Source organism: Bison bison, unplaced genomic scaffold, assembly GCF_000754665.1.
Source record: "Bison bison bison isolate TAMUID 2011002044 unplaced genomic scaffold, Bison_UMD1.0 scf7180017864364, whole genome shotgun sequence".
Lineage (NCBI taxonomy): Eukaryota > Metazoa > Chordata > Mammalia > Artiodactyla > Bovidae > Bison > Bison bison.
The window spans coordinates 2,694,927-2,716,062 of NW_011494936.1; the positions used below are offsets into that span (position 1 = coordinate 2,694,927).

Here is a 21,136-nt window from a genome sequence, read left to right on the forward strand (position 1 = left end):
GGGCTGTGCTCGTGTGCGCTCCTCGGCGCTCGCCGCCGCCGCCGCGCCTTTGAGTCAGCAAACTCCGCCACCCGCTGGCCCGCTGGCCCTGCTCTGCCCGGCTCTGCCTGGAGGTGCCGCCCGTAAGTGACAGGCGATCTGCCGGGAAGGCCTCCCTCGCGCCGCTGGGTGAGGACCGCTACCAGGGACTAGCCGGCCGCCCTTTCCTTCGCGGAGGCTTGGGGCCCTTTCCTCTGCGCCCAGGTGCCTCTCCCTGCGGGCTGGGAAGATGCTTGGGTCTCCTGGGGTTGGAGCCGGGCGTTGCCTCCATTCCTGCCGGGGAAGAGGAATCGGTCGGCTGGTTTGCCAGGGGAGGGCACGGATCGGATCGATCGGGCTAAAAAGACACCCCAGGGAGAAGGTGGGGCAGAGGTGGAATCCCGGACTCCGGCGGAGGGGGGGCGGGGCGCGGGAAATGTGCTGAGACACCTTACACCAGGCCGGGTTTGGGTGGGTATTTTTAATCCACGAAAGGGTAGCTTTGAGTTTAGAAATTGGGAGGGGTAGGCAGGGGGTTTTCTTGGGATTGTGGGATTGAGGGAAAAGGCCCGAGAGAAAATCCACGTTTGACTGATTACTAGGTCTGGTACCACGGGAAAGCAACAGCCTGTTTTTCAGTTCTGATGTATCATACTTCGGTAAGATGGTCCGCGGGGGATTGAGGGGAATGGTCAGGGGGACGTAGAACCACAAGTCCTGCTTGCCAGTAAGGGCTTCTATTTCTGCAGGACACGTTTATGTATCAGAATAATGGGTTTAGAAATTTAGAGCAGGCAGGAGGCTTTCATGTGATCTCCTTCAAACCTCTCATTTTAAGGCTGGGAAACTAAGGCCCCAGGGAGCAGAGTCATCCAGCCAGTGACAGCAGAAACAGGCCTAGATTGTGATGGGCTTCTGACTCCCTCCGTCCGCAGCCTTCTCCACACCTCTAGGGGCGTAGGGGTGGGGGTAAGCTGGGAATGCATAAAGTCCCTCTTCGCCCCTGGGAGTGGGCTGGGTGGCAGGGATGAGTGCAGCCACAGCGGGGAACTGGCTACTCCGTCTAATGGACCAAACTCCAAGGATGCAGTTGAATGAGATGCTTCCGCTGTTTCTACCATCCCTTCCAATGATCAGTGATGCCTAGTGCTAAGCACCGTACCCCCCTTTTTAAAGGCATGGTAGATTTAAGATTGACTAATGGGACTGTTTTGAAAAAAGACAAAAAATACCATATACCCAGAAGTAAATATATAGAAGATGTGAAGAAAGGTGATTAGCACTGACCTGTATTTCAGTGGACCACCCTGTTTCTCCTGCTGGTCTATTTCATTCTCATTTCTGAGGTGACTATTTCACTAGGGAGGAAACTGGTGTTGGAGGAGTGGGGTGTGGCTCTCAGGTGACACCGCCCTTCACCAGGGGTCTCTTGACTGACTGACTGTCTGCTTCTCCTCCTGCAACAGTGGGCTGTGGTAGGAACTTCCTCTTATTTTACTTCCTCCAGGGAAGGCCTCCCGGAGCTTGGTATTGGAAACAGACATAAACGCCTTCATTACTTCCCGCATAAAACTTTGATGTTTAAAGACTAATGTTGTGTTCTACTATGGCATTTCTATGTGATTTTGGAGCACTCTTAATATTACTTTTCTCAGCCTTAGGGTCTCTACTTGCTTTTTAGAGAACTCTGTTTGTTTGTTCAGCTATTATAGGAAATGGCTTCTTTTTCCTCTTTTGATGTGACGGCTGTGGTTTAACAACCACTTGCCAGGGGTTTGAAATCGATGAGACCATGGTCCAGCCTTTTCAGTCTTCCATTTCTAAGAGTAGCAAATGAGGGCTTTTGGCCAGTCATGACTGACCTCCCTGGAGAATAAATACCCTGCATTTTGGATAAAAGACTCTTATCACCAACAGTCTTTTTTTTTTTTTTTTTCTCTCTCTCTCTCTCTCACTTAAAATTAGTAGGTATGAATCAGCTTTTCTGTTCTCTAAGCCCTGTTCTAATTAAGGGGTTGTGTGTAATAGTGGTTACAACTTCTGGTTTCAGATTCATTGGAGTTGAAATCTGGGGATAATCATTTACTAACTGAGGTACTGTTAGCAGAACACTTAACTTTCTGATTTATCCTTTCTTCAGAACTAAAAAAGGTACTGATAATCCTTGCCTCCCAGAATTGTTCATAACAATAGCTGACATTTACTGAGCACTGATGATGTGCTAGGGATTGTGAAAAGAGTTTTTAACATGGCAGGCTCATTAATCCTTAAAACAAACCTCTGAAGCAGATTCTGTTTACATCTGAGGGAAAATGAGTTATCAAGATATCTATGGCTTCCCTAAACTCTTCAGCTCAAGAGCTTAACCTCCCAGCAAATGTGTCCCGGATTTCTATAACGTGGAATTGTTATTTAGGGCTTAGTGTCTGCAAAGCTTGATTTCAAGTACCATATGTATATTAACAGTCCTTGAGATATGTATTGTTTTTATTCTGCCCTAGTTTTTTTTTTTTTTTCCCTTCCCTTCTCCCCTTTTCAATAACAGAAGAAGAAACAGGCACAAAGCCTAAGTCAATTAATAAATGATGGAGCCGAGATTTGAACGAGGCAGCCTGGCTCTGGAATGGGTACTGTCCCTCAGGCACTCCTCTGTGAATGTAGGTAAAGGGCTTAGCCAGACCTCAATCAAGGGCAGCCCTTAATTGGCATTTCCATTTATTTTACCCTAAGAAACCTCTTCCCTTTCTCAGTCTCTGAGGAGAAGAAGATGCTTTTAGTTCTGGAAATGATTCAACTTTGCTTAAGGTTTTGTGATTCTACATACATTTCTGTTGTCTTCTGTGTTATTTTTTAGAAGTTTGTGGTAGGTCTCAGTGATCTTGACCCTGGGAATACAGAGATAGGCTTTAGGGAGTCTGTGAACTCCCTGAAAACATATGATTTCATACTCTTGTACAAGAGTATATTATTCTAGAGGTGAGAATCCACAGCTTACTTTAGATTCTCTTTTTTGAAAATACTTTTTCATTTATTTATTCTCTTTTTGTCTGCATGGGATTCGGGATCCTAGTTCCCTGACCAGGGATCTAACCTGTGCCCCCTACAGTGGAAGTGCAGAGTCTTAACCACTGGGCCACCAGGGAGGTCCTTCCTTTAGATTCTTAAAGGGTCATTCATGGTAGAAAGAAAATTTGGTGATGACTATTCTGTTCCTATAATCTAATTTTACAAATAGCTTAATCTGAGCTATGAAGCTACTTAGAAATAGAAACGGGACTATAAAACTCAGGTTTCCTAACTTCCAGTCTCATACTCTTTCCATCACACCCCAATATTTCCCTTTGGAACGAGTGGTGCCAGGTGAATGAATTACAAAAAGCCAAAGACTCCCAGCTTTCCCACCCTCTTCCCCAGTGTGGGAGAGGCCAACAAAGTTTCTTGGAAGCACTATTAAAATACATCATCTTTTGGCATGTCATCTTGTTAGCTGAACCACTCTGCAGAGATTTAAGATGGGAATCTACAACACTGTGTGATAAGAGCCAGGAGGATAAAACTTGTTTTGAGAGAAAGCAAGGAAGGAGTCAGAACATATATTGGTTAAGGCACAAGGATGCTGTTCAGGCCTATTGGTCGAATTGTAGTGTTGGAAAGTTATTGCTAAGGGATTTGTAAATTCAAGTGAAATTCCACGAAGTCTGAGATTTCCATGTAGGGTGTGAATCACTGGGAAGTCAGGCCAAAGCTTGATGCTCCAGTGACTAAATAAGACTAATAGGTCATGAACCTGCTGTTAGTTTAGGCCAGCACTTTAAAGTCACTTAATTTTAATTTTTACAAATTGATAGAAGTTTTCCTGGGAAAATATCAATGCATTATACTAATAGGCAATATATTTTGAAATGTATCGTTCAACTGGACGTCAAAATACGTTACTTCAGACCAGAAATAGCAAGTCCAGACCTAGTTCCCTTGTCAAGATAGAAATTCATCATGTGATTAAATTTACGGTAGTAAAGTTTATCGGGACTGTTATCGGTCCAATTAGGAAAAAATGAGATCCAGTTAGGAAAAAAATGAGATCCAAGCTTCACACCGTTCACAAAAGTAAATGCCACTTAGACTAAAGATTGAATGTCAAAACCAAAATTATAGATATTAAAATATATATACACATATGTGAGATTTAAAAAAAAATTTGTTTGCACTGGGTTTTCATTGCAGCACATTGGATCTTCTAATCGTGACACATGGGAATCATTAGTTGTTCATTGGGAACTCTTAGTTGTGGCATGTGGGCTCTAGTCCCCTGACCAGGGATTGAACCCAGGGCTCCTGCTTTGGGAGCTCAGAGTCTTATCCACTGGACCACCAGAGAAGTCCAAGACCATTTCTCCATACCGATGGGGAAATCTTTCACTGATTGAGAAATCTACCCCACCACGTGCTCTGCTGATTCAGAAGAGTTTACTAGATGAGTTGAGCAGTTACCTTGTGGGCCTCCTGATCTTCCATCATCTCCCGGGTCCTTCTCTTGGTCTCTCAGCCCTGCCCCTCACCCTCCTCCCTTACCCATGAGCTGCAGGGTCTTTTCTCTTTTTTATGACTATGGATGCTCTCCAGTTCATCTCAGACTTACAGACCCTAACAGTTCAAAGTGCAGAACAGAACAAGGGGCATTATATGTAGGGAACCACAACTCCTTAGAAATTATGAACACAAGACACAGGGAGGAGGTTTCTATTACTGATCGTTATCCTCCCCTGCCTCACTGACACATCAGCCCTGTTTATTGGAGAGTGGCATTTGGGACCACTGAGGAGGAGGCAGGTGTTCCCACAGCCCTAGATTCTAGATTCTAGTGTCTCAAAGCAGGGGATGTGGAGCCTTTTTGTCAGCTCTCTCTGGGTGATCAGACCCTGAGAATTGGGACTGCTTCTGCCCAGGTACACCTGAAAATTCCTACGCTGGGAGATCAGCTTCACCTTTTATGGGGGAGTGCAGACCTGATGCTGGCTTTTTGTAACTAGCACTTTTCCCTGATGGTTGGGAAACCTTGAAAAAAATGTGACCTCTGTTTGAGGTGAGACCTTTGCCAGACTGGATCTGTGGACAGATATGAGTCAGATGCTTTGGATTGCAGTCAGTGCTTTGGGCAGCTAGTGTAAGGAATATTGTGTTTGGCATTTTACCCACTATTAACAGTTATTAACACATAATAACTTTATGTGTTATCTCGTTCTTCTTGGGTCAAGGCCAATGCCAAGAAACTGTGGGTAAGTTTGTGCCACAGGGAAAGGCCAAGGTGTGCACTTCTTGTGTGGGCTGTTTCAGAGCATATAGACTTAAAATGTTCTGCTTCTGTAAATATTCCTGTCCCATCTGACAAATCAGATACTTGAAGGGGATATTTTTAAAAAGGCACAGTTGCTTTGTGATAATCAGGAAGAGACCTCAGCATTTTCTCCCTTAGGAGTCTTGGAAAACTCTAGAAAGTAATGATCAGTGACAGTAGCTGAGCTCCACATGTACTCATGTGATCTTTACAGCTGATCCATGAAACAGGCCATTATCCCCATTTTGCAGATGATGAAACTGAGGCACAGAGATGTGAAACAATCTCCCTGGGCAAGGGGCAGAATAAGGATTGGGAGTCAGGCTGTTTGGCATTCACGTTGTCCTTCCTACTCTTGTTAGGCAGTCATGCGTGCTAAGTTGCTTCAGTCATGTCCAATACTTTGTGTGACGATATGGACTGCAGCCCACCAGGCTCCTCTGTCCATGGGATTTCCCAGGCAAGAATACTGGAGTGGGTTGCCATTTCCTTCTCCAAGGGGTCTTCCCAACCCAGGGATCAAACCCAGGTCTCTTAGGTCTATCTGCATTGGCAGGTGGGTTCTTTACCACTGGTGCCACCTGGAAAACCTTGTTAGGGGAAACTGTTTGCTTAAAAGTGAAATCTCCCTCTTGCTGTCCCTCAGATAACTTGCCAGTTCTTCCTATCTGGACTGATGTCACTTTGGGCAGAGTTGAAAGTGACTAGTATATCGCAACCCCTGGTGCTGCTGTTTTCCTTTGTAAATAAACTTGCCTCCCCAGCAAGAGTTCTTTCGACAGAGTGGGAAGGCTATTTCCGGTGTGTTGCAATGATCTTCCTTTTTGAAAGACAATTTATCACTTTAAAAGAGGAACATGTAGTGCTTACTTTTGTTTCCAGTTTGCATACCTCTGCCCTTTTCTTATCTGAGCCCCAAACTGTTCTTCAGGTGCCTGAAGGCTGTTCTGTGTGGATGTCCACCATCATCCTGGCTTGTTCCCAGCTGAACTCATCTTTGTTCTCTCTCACCTCTAAAAACAGACCTCCTTTCCAGCTTCCCCATTCCGCCTGTGACCCCAGTCTTCTTCCAGTCTGCTGCTGGTGAGTCACTCTTGACGCCCTTCTTCCATCATGCTGTCTCCAAGTTATTCTTGTTATATACATCTTTTTTTTTTATATATACGTCTTTTAAAAAAAAAAATTTATTTCACTGTGCTGTGTCTTTGTTGCAGCATGCAGAATCTTTAGTTCGGCATATGGAATCTAGTTCCCTGACTAGGGATCGAATCTGGGCCCCCTGCTTTGGGAGCTCAGAGTCTTAGCCACTGGGCCACCAGGGAAGTCCCCATACATCTTTTTAAATAAACCTGATGTTTTTTGCGGGGGTTGGGGGGGGCGGGGCTGTGCAGCTTGTAGAGTGTTATTTCCCTGACTGGGAATTGAACTGGGACCCCCTAAAGTGGAAGCATGGAGTCCTAACTACTGAACTGCCAGGGAAGTCCTAATAGATTTGATTTTTAAGAGCAGTTTTAGGTTCACAGCAAAACTGATGGAAAGTACAGAGAGATCCTATGTATAACCTGCCTCCCCTCTCCTGTTATCAGCCTTGGCATCAGAGTGGTATGTATGTCATTATAGTCAATGAACCTGTATTGACACACTGTCACCCAAAGTCTGTACTTTCCATTGAGGTTCACTTAATTCCTAGTGTTGTACACTCCAGGTTTTGACAAATATATGATGTGTCCACCATTGTAGACACAAAATGTATCACACAAAACACCAAGACACCATTGTATCACAAAAAATGATTTCACCCCTCCCCACCAAATCCTCAGGGTTCTGCTTCTTGTTATTTTCAAATGTGTTTGGCCATCTCCCGCCCACCTTGAGTCCATGATCTCTTCTGTTGGTTGATGCATTCCAGCAGCTCTCTGATGAAGCTCACAGCCTATCAGTCCATCCTCCACCCCATCCCCAGATGAATCATCACCATCATGGCAGGCTTCTGAGTACTACATCCCTGCCTTCTGGGAGAAGTCAGCATTCCTCCTCTCATCATTCAAGACTTCCCCATCCTAGGATGCCCATTAGAGCTCTTCCCAGCTTACCTCCTCATGACATTCTGTCAACGCAGGCCCTCCACTGCTGGGGGGCTGAACACTTAGGTCTACTGAAAGTGATGCTGTTCCTTCTATTTTTTTTTGGCCACACATCACAGTTGGCAGGATTGTAGTTCCCCGACCAGGGATTGAACCTGTGCTCCCTGCAGTGGAAGCATGGAGTCCTAACTACTGGACCACCAGGGAATTCCCCAGTGGTGCTACTTCTTAATCAGCCCAGGCTGGTCCTGTTTTCCCTGCCTGATGCAAGCATCAAGGCCTCGTCAGGTCCTACTTTCCTTCATGAGGCTTCTCCCTTTGCACTCTCCTCCTTCCTGGAACCCTGTTACCAGTGCTATTTCTTCTGGCACATAGAGTGAAGTTTGCATTACAAGTAGGCTGTTTCATGTCTGTATCTGGAGATCTTTACATCTTGGAACTCAGGGCGTGTGCCTTAACCATTAAAAACAGCCCTTGTCAGGACCAAACCTAGAACTCTCACATAATGGGCTCTCAGTAATTGCTCATTGAATTGGATTGTTGTTGCCCTCTAGTTATTCTTAGGGGTCCTCCTTTATACCTAATGACCCTGAAAGAGGTCTTTCAGAGGAAGACACTACATTTGTCTCAATATTACCTCCTTTCTGAGAATGAAAAAATCATTTCTGGAAGTATGGCTGTGAACTTTCCCAGTTCATGTACAGACAGAACTCTGCCTCCAATCTCCACATCCCTGAAACATTTGAGACTTAAATAATTCTGTTTATTGGTTAGTATTCTCCTCTCATTGCTCTCTTTTTAGCATTTATTTCTAAGCATGTGACTTGGATGCTGTGTTAGATGTGTGGGGAGGATGAGGGCTTGCCTGGGTCTGGCTAGCTGGGTTTGGGTCCTGGTTCCATCACTTACTAGCTCTATGACCTTGCATACTTTTTCCTCATTTGTAAAACTGAGGTAGTGAGACTTGCCTGAGGGGCTCTCTTGAGGGTTAGATGAGATGATTCATGTTGCACTCTTCACACAGTGTCTGGCCCCATCATTAACATTCTGTAATTTTTAGTTGGGTTGCTGTTTTTGATGATGAATGTTATGACTTTAACATCATTCTCCAGTCTCATCCTCCACAGTCCAGTGGAATTAGACCAGAAGGAAAAAAGAGAAAACAATAGAGGAAGGCGCGTGGTCTTCAAGACATGCCACCCTGGACTGTTGCTGGCTAAATTGCTTTCTCTTTTCGCAAAATGATTGAGTAACCATGAGCAGAGATGGCCAACAGGAGGGGCCGGGCAAGTTGTCCAATGTCCATCCTCCCAGCCCATGTGGTTGGGGCTACTTAAAAACTTGATGGTGATGCAGAAATGGAGAGAATTAGCTAGGACTAATTCAATCAAGTGTAACTGACCCATTTTTTAATGGGCACTTATTATATGCCAGGAAGATTGCTCCATTCTAGGGTTATAAAGTGTGAATGACATGAACAAGGTCCTTGCCCTCGTGGGATTTTTGAGAGGACAGACAATAAACAAGGAAGTAAATTAATAGATACAAATCATACAGACTGAGACATTCGAAGGAGAAAATAAAAGGATGGAGTGTTACTGGGGGGAATTTGCTTTAGTGGGTGGTCAGGAAAGGCTCCTGAAGAGGTGGCATTTAAACCAATACCTGCAGTATGGGAAGGAGCCCTCTTGGTGGGTTGGGGAGGGAAGGGGGTGCTGGGGATGTCAGAGGAAGCAAAAGGCACAAAGGACCTGAGGGGGGAATTTCAGAACTGACCTGATTAGGGCAACTGGACACTATGGCAGAAGAGTCCAGGTAGGTGGGAGAACCAAGGCTGTGCGGTATACAGGAATTGTGCAGATACAGACTCTGGGCTCCGGTCAGTGGTTTTCCACCATCTGTACACTTGAGGGGACAAGTGATATGCTCCTGGGGGGACTCCCTTGGGGGGTGGGTGATGAGAAGGCTGGGATATGAGTCATTTGAAAAGAGCCCTCCATAGCTTAAATATAACTCACCACAAAATGAGAAGCGCTGCTCTTGATGATCCACTCGGAAGCCTTGGGATCTGGGGACATTTGCATCTCTTAATTTTCATTAAATGTTGCAGGGTTATATAGGCACACTGTAGGAACACGGAATCCTGCCTGTTGTTGAGAACACTGGCACAGGCATTTGAAGATGAGTCACTGTTGAATTGGATCACTGTGTGGCCTATTTAAATAATACTGTGTGGTTTTGTTTTTTTTTTAATCCTTGGCATGGCATTCAAGGCCTTTTTAAAAAATATATTTTATTTTTTGGCTGTGCGGGGTCCTCTTTGTTTTGTGTGGGCTTTCTCTAGTTGTGGCGAGCTGGGGCTCCTCTTTGTCGCAGTACACAGGCTTTAGCTGTGTGGGCTTCAGTACTTGCAGCACCTGGGCTCGGTAGTTGTAGCTCACGGGGTCCAGAGCACAGGCTCCATAGTTGTGGCTCATGAGCTTGGTTGCTCCTTGGCATGTCGAACCTGTATCCCCTGAGTTGGCAGACAGATTTTTACCCACTGCGCCGCTGGGGAAGTCCAGTACTGTCTTTTCAATAGAAAAGTTATTCACTTTCTTTTGAAGTTATTTAGAAATGCCTTTGGCGATGTCCTTTAAGATTTTAATGAGTATAAATGTCCTTTTGTGAAGAGAGGCAGTGGAGGGGAGAGGAGAGAAGAGCTTCCGGAGTCCTCAGTGTGAGTCTGGACCTTACTGTGTGGACGTGGATGGGAGATGAACCTCTCTAGGTGTTGGCTTGGGAAGCTGTCCTCTATAAAATAAGACAGATAAGTCTTGCACTGCCTGTCTCACTGACTGTCATGGGACAGTGCTTTATAAACACCAGAGTATCAGAAAATAAAAGTTACCTTATAAAGTTAAAATTTGTTTGCATATGGTATGGCCAGAAACACATTACAGCCAGGATGTAAATCCATGACCATAGAAAAGAACTTTTCACTGCTCATAGATGACTGATCTCTAGAATAATCCAAAGGAGAATATTTTTATAACTTTTCAGTAGGAATGGGCTTTCTAAGTGTGCTGCAAAACTTAGAAGCCATAAGGAAAAAATTGATACAATTCATTACTTAAAAACAGCATAGCAAAACCCCTGTAAGCAAAACTAAAGACAGATTACAAAATGGAAAAATATGTGTTTCATGTTATACGTTACGGGTTAATTTCCCTAATGCATAAATAATTACAAATTAATAAGGAAAAGAACAGAACGATGTAGGAAAATGTCAAAGGATATGAACAAAAAGTCCATATAAAGTAATTTAATGACTCCTAAACACATGAAGAATGCTTGAGCTCACACATAATTTTAAAAATACCAATTGAAGTGCGTTGAAACATGTTACACTTCACCTACCTGGGGTTGGCAAAAGTGAAAAATCCTGATAACCATCCATGTTAGGGAGGATGTGGGAAAACAGAACTCATACGTACACACTTTGTGAATGTGTATTAGTCCCCTGCAGAGGGCATCTGCCAGAACCTGTCAGAGTTAATCATTCACATCGCCTTGCTTGATTCAGTCCACTTAGAGAAATTTATCCTTCAGACAAAGTCACACAAACTTGCTGGGCACCGTTTCTAACAGCTAAAGAGTATCTGTCAGTGTGGGGGGTGGTGAACTGAATTGTGCTCTGGCTGCACAGTGGAATAAGTACCCAAAAAGAGAACCAGGATGCTCTGTGGACAGCTGTGGAGTAGTCTGTGTTGTGAAGAGTGAGGCATGGGCAGGACTGTAAGTGATGTTAGCATTTACAGAAAAGGGAGTAGGGGTAGGAAATAAATAGGAATATATCCTGCTTGCAGATGCATAAAATGTCCCTGGAAGGATACCAAAAAATGACTAAGAGGCAGAAAAGAGAGAAAGAGAATGTTTATTCTTGACCTTTTGGCATTATTTACATTTTGAAACAAGTGTTAAGCTTTAAAAAATGATAAAAGTAAAATACAGAGCAAAAAATAGAAAATAGCGATTGAGGTAGGGATTGATGAGCTGAATGCAGTAAAGTCCTTAGCAGTGTGTTTGCTCCCCAGATTATCAGACATCTTTATGTGTCCACCATGTAGTATCACTATCTCTGTTTGGGGGTCCTCCTTCAAAGAATTCTTGGTGGATTTGGGAGGTACAGAACTAATGTCCACCTCAATCGGAGGCCATGGAAGGGCCATATAATCCAGCCTTTGGGGATTGGTGCAGCTCCTGAAGTTCAGTGTGGGCCATTGTGTTCGAGGTTTATGTACAAAGAGTGTGGTAGGTAGAATAACAGCTTCCACATTGGTCTACATTCTAACCCTTGGAGCCAGTGAACATTTTTCCTTGCATGCCAAAAGGGAGTTTGCAGGTATAATTAAGTTAAGGGCCTTGATCAATGAGGAGATTATCCTGGGTCATCCAAGTGAGCCTGATACAGTCACGTGCGTCCTTAAAAGCAGAGAACCTTTCCCTGCAGTGTTCAGAGGGAGAATGACTGCAGAAGAAGGGTCAGAGAGATGATATGTTGTGGGCTTTGAAGATGGAGGAAGGTGCCGTGAGCCAAGCCTTGGGAACTGGGAGAAGGGCAGGAAACAGATCCTCCCCTAGAGCTTCCAGGAGGAACACAGCCTGAGCCCTTGATTTTAACCTGAAGATATCTGTGTTGGACGTCTGACCTACAAAACTAAGGTCATAAATTTGTGTGGTTTTAAGCCACTAAGTCGATGGCAGTTTGTTTCAGTAGCAACAGGAAACTAATACAAAGATGATGTAGAAATACCCCAAGGCCTTAGTCAGGGCTTTTTAGTCTAAGAGGGGAGAGAAGACAAGAACCTAGCCAGTCCTCACTCCAGCCCATGTAGGTGGTCTGGAGATTTGCCAGGGGCTCTGCAGAGACCAGGGGAGACCTGGGGAGGAGGTGGCAGTTGTAGCTGTGTTGTAAAAGGCACTGCAGCTCCCTCCTTGGGAGCAGGGACTTGGCTGCTGCCTATGGGGCCTTGAGACAGTCACATCATCTCTGTGTGCCTCAGTTTTCTAATCTGTAAAGTGGGGATACTAACAATGCCTCCTGAAGGGGCTCTCGTGCTGAGGAAAGGAGTGGATGTGTATAAAGTGCTTGGAGTAGTTCCTGGCCTTTCCAAGGGCTGTGGGACTGTTTGCAGGTGATGTTTTGTCCTGATGAGGGGAGAGTAAGGCGGGGCCAGGCAGAGAGAGGTGGGGGAGCATCTGGGGACAGCAGGCCTCTTGCTGGGGAGACGAGGAGGGGGCTCTCACCTCAGTGGTGGGTGCACTGGTGAGGAGGGAGCAGAAAATGAGGTGTTGAGGAGGTGAAGCCGGAAGGCAGTGGCCTTGGAAGCTGGGCTGAGGCGGCCACCTAGTGCTTCAGGGTTTCAGTGGGTAGGATGACAGTGGGTGCAGTTAGGGCGCTGGTCAAGTTTCTTTAAGAGGGGAGGCAGGCTTCGTTTCTGAGCCCTGACTTCAGAATCTTCTTCCCCCTCTCCCTCGTCGTCTCTGTCTCCTTACCCTGAGCAGCCTGACTTCTAACCTTGATGATCACACCTCATCCCTGACTCTAACCACTGGGCAACCCTGGAGGTATATCTGGATCAGGGGGCATTACCTAGTACCTGGGCTGGTGGTGGTGGTTAGGCACTCAGTCATGGTCAACTCTTGCAGCCCCATGGACTGGAGCCTGTCTGTGGGATTTCCCAGGCAAGAATACTGGAGTGGGTAGCCATTCCCTTCTCCAGGGCATCTTCCTGAACCAGGGATTGAATTCACATCTTGTGCACTACATACAGATTCTTTACCACTGAGCCACTGGGGAAGCCCTGGTACCTGGTACTAAATCCCAGGACTCAGTGTCTGGAGAGAGAACACTCTGGTGCCTAGAGTGGCTCTCCTGGGTCCCTGCAGAGAGAGGAGCAGAAGCTCCAACTGTGTGGCTTTGGCAGGTCCCCAGGGGCTGATGGCCCTGCCCTGTTGTCTTTCAGAAGCCGACTCCCTTCCGGCCTTGGCCATTTGGGGGCTGTGGCCTCGCAGTATGTAGAATGGCTTCTTGAGCAGAAGAGTCACAGGCTATCTTGTGGAGACAGATAGCAAACAGGAAATAAAAGCATATGTGATTTTGACTCACAGGTACACTCACAGGTAATGTCGGTGACAGGGCTGAGTTGTGATTTGAAATGGCGGTCTTTGGTTGACCAGGACCGAGGGCTCCCTGTGAAGCAGCAGCCTGGGCTGTGGTCTCCTTGGTCCTGGGTGGTGGTGAATGGGCAGCTGAGAGCCCTGTCTTTTCCTTTCCCTCAGCTGTTTCCCCATTGGGAGCACACGATGCACATGGTTTCTGCCTGAGTCATGTGTGTACTATGTGTGAAGTGCCTGGAATGGGTTGCCTAGTACTTGACAACTAGGAGACGGTCTATGAGGGTTCTCTTCCTCCGCCAGGGCTGATGGTGAGCCTGATGCCCAGGTGTGCTCCCTGGATGTGGGACTGCTTCCCAGGCAGAGGGGCTCAGCTTTGCAGCAAATAGCAGAGACTTTGGGCACTGTTGACTTCTTATTAGAGTCACCAGGAGAAGTAAGTGGAGATGTTGCTGTTGTTCAGCTGCTCAGTTGTGTCCGACTCTTTGAGACCCCCATAGACTATACAGTCCATGGAATTCTTCAGGTCAGAATACTGGAATGGATAGCCATTTCCTTCTCCAGGGAATCTTCCCAACCCAGGGATCAAACCCAGGTCTCCCACATTGCAGGCGGATTCTTTACCAGCTGAGCTACCAGGGAAGCCTAAGAATACTGAGGTGGGTAGCCTATCCCTTCTCCAGGGGACCTTCCCGACCCAGGATTCAACCTGGGGTCTCCTGCACTGGCGGGTGGTTTCTTTACCAGCTGAGCTCCCAGGGAAGCCCCATTCATCTAAGAGGTATGTGATCTTGTTAGATCCTGTAAATGAATTCTTTCCTCCCCAAGGCTATAGTGTCACTCACCTGAGGCACTTTTCTTGGTTGGGAGGTTGCTTAACTGGACTTTTCAAGATTGCTTGGCCTGTCTGGTGGGACCCGCTACATCTCTAAATCTCTGAAAAAAATGTGGAGAGGAATTACATGCTTACTGAAAAGGGGCAGATAGTTTAGGCCTTATGTGAATTTAGGCTCTGCCAAACCAATGTGGCTAAGTTCGTAGTTTTCCTTTTTTTCCTGAACATTCACATAGCAAAACTCCATCTCCTGCTTTTCTCCACTTTTTCTCACCTCTTAAAGTTTGTTGTTCACTCATGGCAAAAAAAATAAAAACATTGTGAAATCAAGCCTGTCGTTAAGTGATAATCAAAATCCTGAAACCCTGAGAACCTCACTATTTGACAAGTAACAAATATAATTTTCTTTTTTCTTTTTAAAATCTTTTTAGACTAAAATAGCTTGCCTGTGAATATTTTCCTTTCTCATAAAGAACTTAATGTTTCTACTGGTTTAGTATTTTTACATTGGGAGTGAGTGTAATCTGGGATGGTGCTGTATGACTTGGTTAAAGATACGATATTCTGAAACACTTGGGCTTTTCCTTGTGACAGTGACTTGTGGAGAAGTACAGAGATTTGGTAACTTTGTGTGTGTATGTGTGTATATATAGTTTCCTTTATTTCAGTTGTTTTCAGTTTCACAATTGAGTGTTAAGAACCTAACCTGTGAATGACGTGATTCTGCTTAAAGTATTTTAAGAAAAAAAATATTCAAGGAGGGGATTGGCAAGCTAATTAAACTAGCAGGAAAAATAAAACAGAAGCTGTATGTAGTAAAAAAATCAACCAGAAGAATCAGAAAAGCAGTTTATTATTAATAATGTATTAACTGGGTTGATGAAGAGTCCGTACCTCACACTGCCCTCCTTCAGCTGTGAGGATGCTGCCGTGTCCATCTCACCTCTGCGAGGCTTTGTACCTGAGATCCTCTTCAGTTCTGAAGAAGACCTTGGTCTCAAGTGTTACGATGCCCGTACGTCAATGAACACTGGACTGCCTGTGCTTCCTTAGTGCGGTGCCCGAGTAGCTGAGTGATTTCTGAGCACTGTTTTCTCCCATTTATTTGTTCAGTCAGTATAAATGTATGTAGAGAACCCGTTAAGTGCCTGGTCCCTTAAGGCAGAGATCTCCCTTTAGGCCAGAGATCCTAAATAAAAAACACTGCGAGCTGTGTTGTCCCTGAGCCTACAGTTTGGTGGGGAGATAGACATTAACTCAATGCCTAAATGAATAAGGGTAAGAATCTCGCTGAGATCAGAACCATAGAGGAAGAGCTTGGTGCAGGGGAAGTATAACGAGGGGGATTTGACTCTGCTGGAGGGAGTTAGGGGAAGCTCCCCAGAGTTAGTAAGACGGGAACAGAGATCTGAAAAGGGAGTAGCAGTCATCTAGTGACAGATGGGTTTGAATTCCAGCATTGTCCCTGAGCAAGTGGGTGACCTTGTGGTGGTTACTTTGAGCAAGTTACTTCCTCTTTCTAAGGCTTAGCATCTTCATCTGTGAATTGGACGGTTGTGAGAATTAAATGAGACAGTGCACAGAATATACTCAGCATGCTGCCAACATGCAGTTGACACTCATAATGATAGCTGTTTTATTTCTCTCTGTGCTTTCTGTTCATTTTCCTGGAAACTTTGAAAAGACACTTAAATCTTTCCTTGTTCTGGTTAGCAGGAGCTACTAAATACCTCCAGAATAGTTAACTTGGAAAAATGGAAGCTAAGGGAGATTTAATGATGGTTTTCAAATAGGCCAAGTGTCCTCAGCTTTGAAGATATGGGAAAGGCTTCTTATAGAGTCATTGGTGTGAAGTCACATTCAGGATGGGGCTACTTTGGAAACCGTTGAATATACTAGGATTTTAAGGTACATGAATTATTAGATCACATCTCTTTCATTTCTCGTGACAGTCAACCATGAATAGCTAGGCTAATGTATGTTTTCTGTTCTGATACTGTATTCTATTTGTCCGGTAATTTTTGCCATGGTGTTTGAGGTTATTTATGGGTATTTCTTATAGCTAAATGTGCAAGGGTCTGTCAAGAGAGGCAAGTCTTACTTTTTCTCTGCTCTTTGGAGACCCACATGTATGTACATGTATCCAATCTAGCTTTTTACTCAAGTAATGCAATTTTTTGAACTTTCCATTGTTTTTACAAATATTTTGGAAAAAAAAAAAAGGTACCAAGGATTTAGCCAGTGATCAAATTTAATTTTTATTGCACATTTTCTCAGTGCTTAAATTACTTAAATAGTTCTCCCAGTACCCTTATAAAATAGGCACTATTAAGAATGCTTTCCCCCTCTTCTATAAGAACATGTAGGCTCAAAGAGGTTGGGTAACTTGTCCAAGGTCACACAGGCATCAGTGGCATAGTTGGGATTTGAACCCAGATACGAGTGGCTCCAAACCTGAACTCTAAACACTTTGTTGCTACCTTTCAAGCTAAATTTTTGGAGATGATCTAACTACTGTGTCAGCAAGGTAGGTGTGTATCAGACGATTTATTATACATTATATAGTTCTGAGGAAGACTTACGAAAAATGTTAATGGCCTCTGAAGAGCATTGAGGAAGCTTGCTGAATTTAGATTTATTCAGTGAATCAGAAGTGGATATTGTAGTAATGTCTTTCTCGGTTATTTTCATGATAGTTGTAAACTTTGCTTTTGCAGTACAGGCTTTAAGGAGCATTAGTGTATAGCAACCAAAAATTAAATATGCTTATGAGTGGTAGGACTTTATACTTCAAATAACATTTTCGTTTTCCCCTCATTCTTACCTCAGTTCCTTTGTTAATAACTTTACAATAATTAGATCAATTATTGTTTGCTGCCTTAAATCTATTGGAGAACTACTTCACATTCATTTGGAAGCAAAGGGAGGATGCATTATAAATAAAAAATATAGGGAATTCCCCAGCAGTCCAGTGATTAGGACACTGAGTTTACACTACCAAGGGCCTGGATTCAATTTCTGGTCAAGGAACTAAGATCCCACAAACTGCATGATGTGGGCCCCCCCCCAAAAAAAATTCAGAGATGGGTGTAGACTCTGTGGGTGGAGTCAGAAAGGCGTATCAAGGAGACATTCGGCCAAAAAGCTGCTGGCTGTCAGCGCCTGATACTGCCGCAGACTGGGCAGAGCTCACTTCTGAACCGATTTGGTCTGCATTTCTTATTTTGTTCTCTGCTAGTGCAAATCCTGCTTCAAAAAGTATGCGTTGTTCTTGATCAGAACTAAATAAAAATACAACCTGATGTTTCAGCTAAGGGAGGGAGAAATATCCAGCAGCTGGTGGAGAAGGGGAGCAAGCCCGAGCGGTCCCTTCCCCAGCTTTGCTTTCCGTCCTAGTGACTGGTTTTTCCTGACTGAGCAAGAGGAATAACGATGACTGCGGTGGGGGGCTCTTGTTTATTTTATATATGCTTTATGTCCTTACGGATTTATTTGATCTAGTTTCAAATCACAAAGGCAATATATTAAAAAAAAAAAGTTGTTAACAGTCCAGGAGCGTATAAAGTAAAAAATAAGAAAAATGGGTCCTTCTCCCCTGCCCCATATGCATGTGTATATATACATGAATACACTGTGGCGTGTATCCTTCTGGAATCCTTTTCTATGCATCCCCGTGCATATCAGTGTGCGTATACACATTTATGTCCATACTTAAACAGTGGAATCACCCTGCCTGCTGTTCTGCAGTTTCCCCTTTGTCGTTTCCCCTTAGTGTGTCATGGACACGCCCCCTCCCCTCAGTACTTCCAGGTTACCCTGTGTTTTGAACGACAAAATTTTTGCGAATGGGGTTCACTTTGTTTAATCGCTCCCTTAGGAATGGGCATTCGGGTGGTCTCAACTTTTTTACCAATAAACATGGCCATAGTGAGCAGACTCAGATGTGTGGCTTTGCGCCTGGGTGCTGGTCCTTCTTGAGGATCCCTTCCCAGATGTAGGGATGCCAGGTCGAAGGGTGTGTGAGCTCCAGGCTTTGGAGCCAGTAATCCTGTGTTCTGGTCCAGGTGGAGTGTGAGCTCTGGCCTGACTCGGATAGAATCCCGTCTTGGTTTCCACCAAGGCGGGCAAAGCAGCGGCACCCGGAGCCCCCGAGCTTGGACAGAGCTAGTTAATGAGCATGATGCTTCTCCCTGCTGTTTCACCCTTTCCAAACTTTATGCTGCTAACAGTTTTCAAATCTTGACTTCTGCCTTACTCCAGGATGCCCAGTCTGCCCCGAGAACAAGGCCAGTCATGGTTTTCTTTCCCACTCACCAGCTGCCTGCATTTGTTTTCCTTCTTAGTGTTTTGTTAACCTTTGGACTTCTAAAAATTGCTGACAAGATCTCAAGATTAGCCTTCTTTGATTCCCACTGGCTTAGTTTAATTTGGTCAGTTCTGTGACGCCTTGTCTCAAGCTCTTTCCTGGCCAGACTACCTTGGTCATGAATTCACCACAGCCTATAAATTCATGGCTGCCGCACTGACAGCTTCCCGCGATTTTGGTCACATACCGGGAAGCAGCGAAGAAGGCTGGCTGACCACTGGGCATCCTTGTGACTTCATTGTCCTCACTTCTCTGGGTCAACAACGATTTCTGTTAAGGGGCTAGACAAGTCACTTAAATTTTTCACTAAAAATTTTCCAGGTAGTTTTTATATTGTTTGTTTGTTGTTTAGTCGCTCAGTTGTGTCTGATGCTTTGCAACTCTTTTTACTGTAGCCCGCCAGGCTCCTCTGTCCATGGGATTTCCCAGGTAAGAATACTAGAATGGGTTGCCATTTCTTTCTCCAGGGGATTTTCCTGACCCAGGGATTGAACCCCCATCTCCTGCATTGCAGGTGGGTTCTTTACCACTGGGCCACCAGGGAAGCCTGGTTTGAATATTAGGGAGGGGTTATTTTTCTGGCTGCATTGCGCATGCCAGTCTCCCTCAACTCCATCTCCCATCTCCTGCCCACCCTTCTCCCTACCATGATAGATGTCACTCACTGATTGAATGATTGATTGATTGATCCTGCCCTTTTACCGTAGAGCCAGGGGCCCCCGGTGCTGCAGAATTAGAGCCAGTACAGCTGTGGGCTTAGTAAAACCTCCAAGGGCCACAGTTGAGAAGGAGTACAGGGAATGCAGAGATGAATGATACCCAGTTCTGTGGAGTTCTTGGGTTTCTAAAATGATAGAAGAAAGTTAAGGCCTAGCACAGGATTGCCAACCTTTTGCTTTTTACATAAAGGGCACAGAAACCTCCTCAAAACATATAAGATACAGTTACTGTTTTCTTACAAAAGAGAGGCTTATTTTGATACCCCAGAAGTAGAAAAGACATAATCTAAAAATAAAGCAGAGTACTTTACATAGGTAGATTTTAGCTTTCTAGAAATTCAGTGCACTGTTTTCTTTTTCCCATTTTACTGTGGACCATTAAAAACTTGGTCATGGACCTAAATGCCATTTAGAGACCCCTATTATTTATTTCAGACTGCTAGAGTCTGAAATTTTCTTTTTTTATGTGTTGGTGGAAAGTACTACAAAGCAAAAATTTAATTCCTTTAATCCAGGTAATATTGTATATTGGTGTTGATGTGTTCTAGGATGAACATTTTATTTCATTAATTTCATTATTTCTGCATGATAGTACTGGTTGATCATTTTGCAGAATAACACAAAGGGGTTAATCAGTTCAGTTCAGTTGCTCAGTCGTGTCTGACTCTTTGCCACCCCATGAATCGCAGCACTCCAGGCCTCTCTGTCCATCACCAACTCCCAGAGTTCACTCAAACTCATGTCCATCGAGTCGGTGATGCCATCCAGCCATCTCATCCTCTATCGTCCCCTTCTCCTCCTGCCCCCAATCCCTCCCAGTATTAGGGTCTTTTCCAATGAGTCAGCTCTTCACATGAGGTGGCCAAAGTATTGGAGTCTCAGCCTCAGCATCAGTCCTTCCAATGAACACCCAGCACTGGTCTCCTTTAGGATGGACTGGTTGGATCTCCTTGCAGTCCAAGGGACTCTCAAGAGTCTTCTCCAACATCACAGTTCAAAAGCATCAATTCTTCAGCGCTCAGCTTTCTTCACAATCCAACTCTCACATCCATACATGACCACTGGAAAAACCATAGCCTTGAGTTGAGGACCTTTGTTGGCAAAGTAATATCTCTGCTTTTGAATATGCTATCTAGGTTGGTCATAACTTTCCTTCCAAGGAATAAGCGTCTTTTAATTTCATAGCTGCAATCACCATCTGCAGTGATTTTGGAGCCCAAAAAATAAAGTCTGACACTGTTTCCACTGTTTCCCCATCTATTTGCCATGAAGTGATGGGACCAGATGCCATGATCTTAGTTTTCTGAATGTTGAGCTTTAAGCCAACTTTTTCACTCTCCTCTTTCACTTTCATCAAGAGGCTTTTTAGTTCCTCTTCACTTTCTGTCATAAGGGTGGTGTCATCTGCATATCTGAGGTTATTGATATTTCTCCCGGCAATCTTGATTCCAGCTTTTGCTTCTTCCAGCCCAGCGTTTCTCATGATGTACTCTGCATAGAAGTTGAATAAGCAGAGTGACAATATACAGCCTTGATGTACTCCTTTTCCTATTTGGAACCAGTTTGTTGTTCCATGTCCAGTTCTAACTGTTGCTTCCTGACCTACATATAGGTTTCTCA

At 44.6% G+C, this 21,136-nt stretch overlaps 1 protein-coding gene across 4 annotated transcripts in view; it reads left to right on the forward strand.

Annotated features, from left to right (window-relative positions):
• The first annotated feature begins 6 nt into the window (after positions 1 to 6).
• SNX10 (sorting nexin 10) overlaps positions 7 to 21,136 on the forward strand; it is a 67,240-nt gene continuing 46,110 nt past the window's right edge. Inside the window, exon 1 of one of the 4 annotated variants that reach the window (XM_010855386.1) lies at positions 7 to 243. The gene's annotated coding sequence lies outside the window, so the exon portion shown is untranslated. Of the gene's footprint in view, positions 244 to 6,284; positions 6,437 to 21,136 lie in introns of those variants that run through there. The other 3 variants (XM_010855388.1, XM_010855387.1, XM_010855389.1) reach the window with 3 other exon arrangements.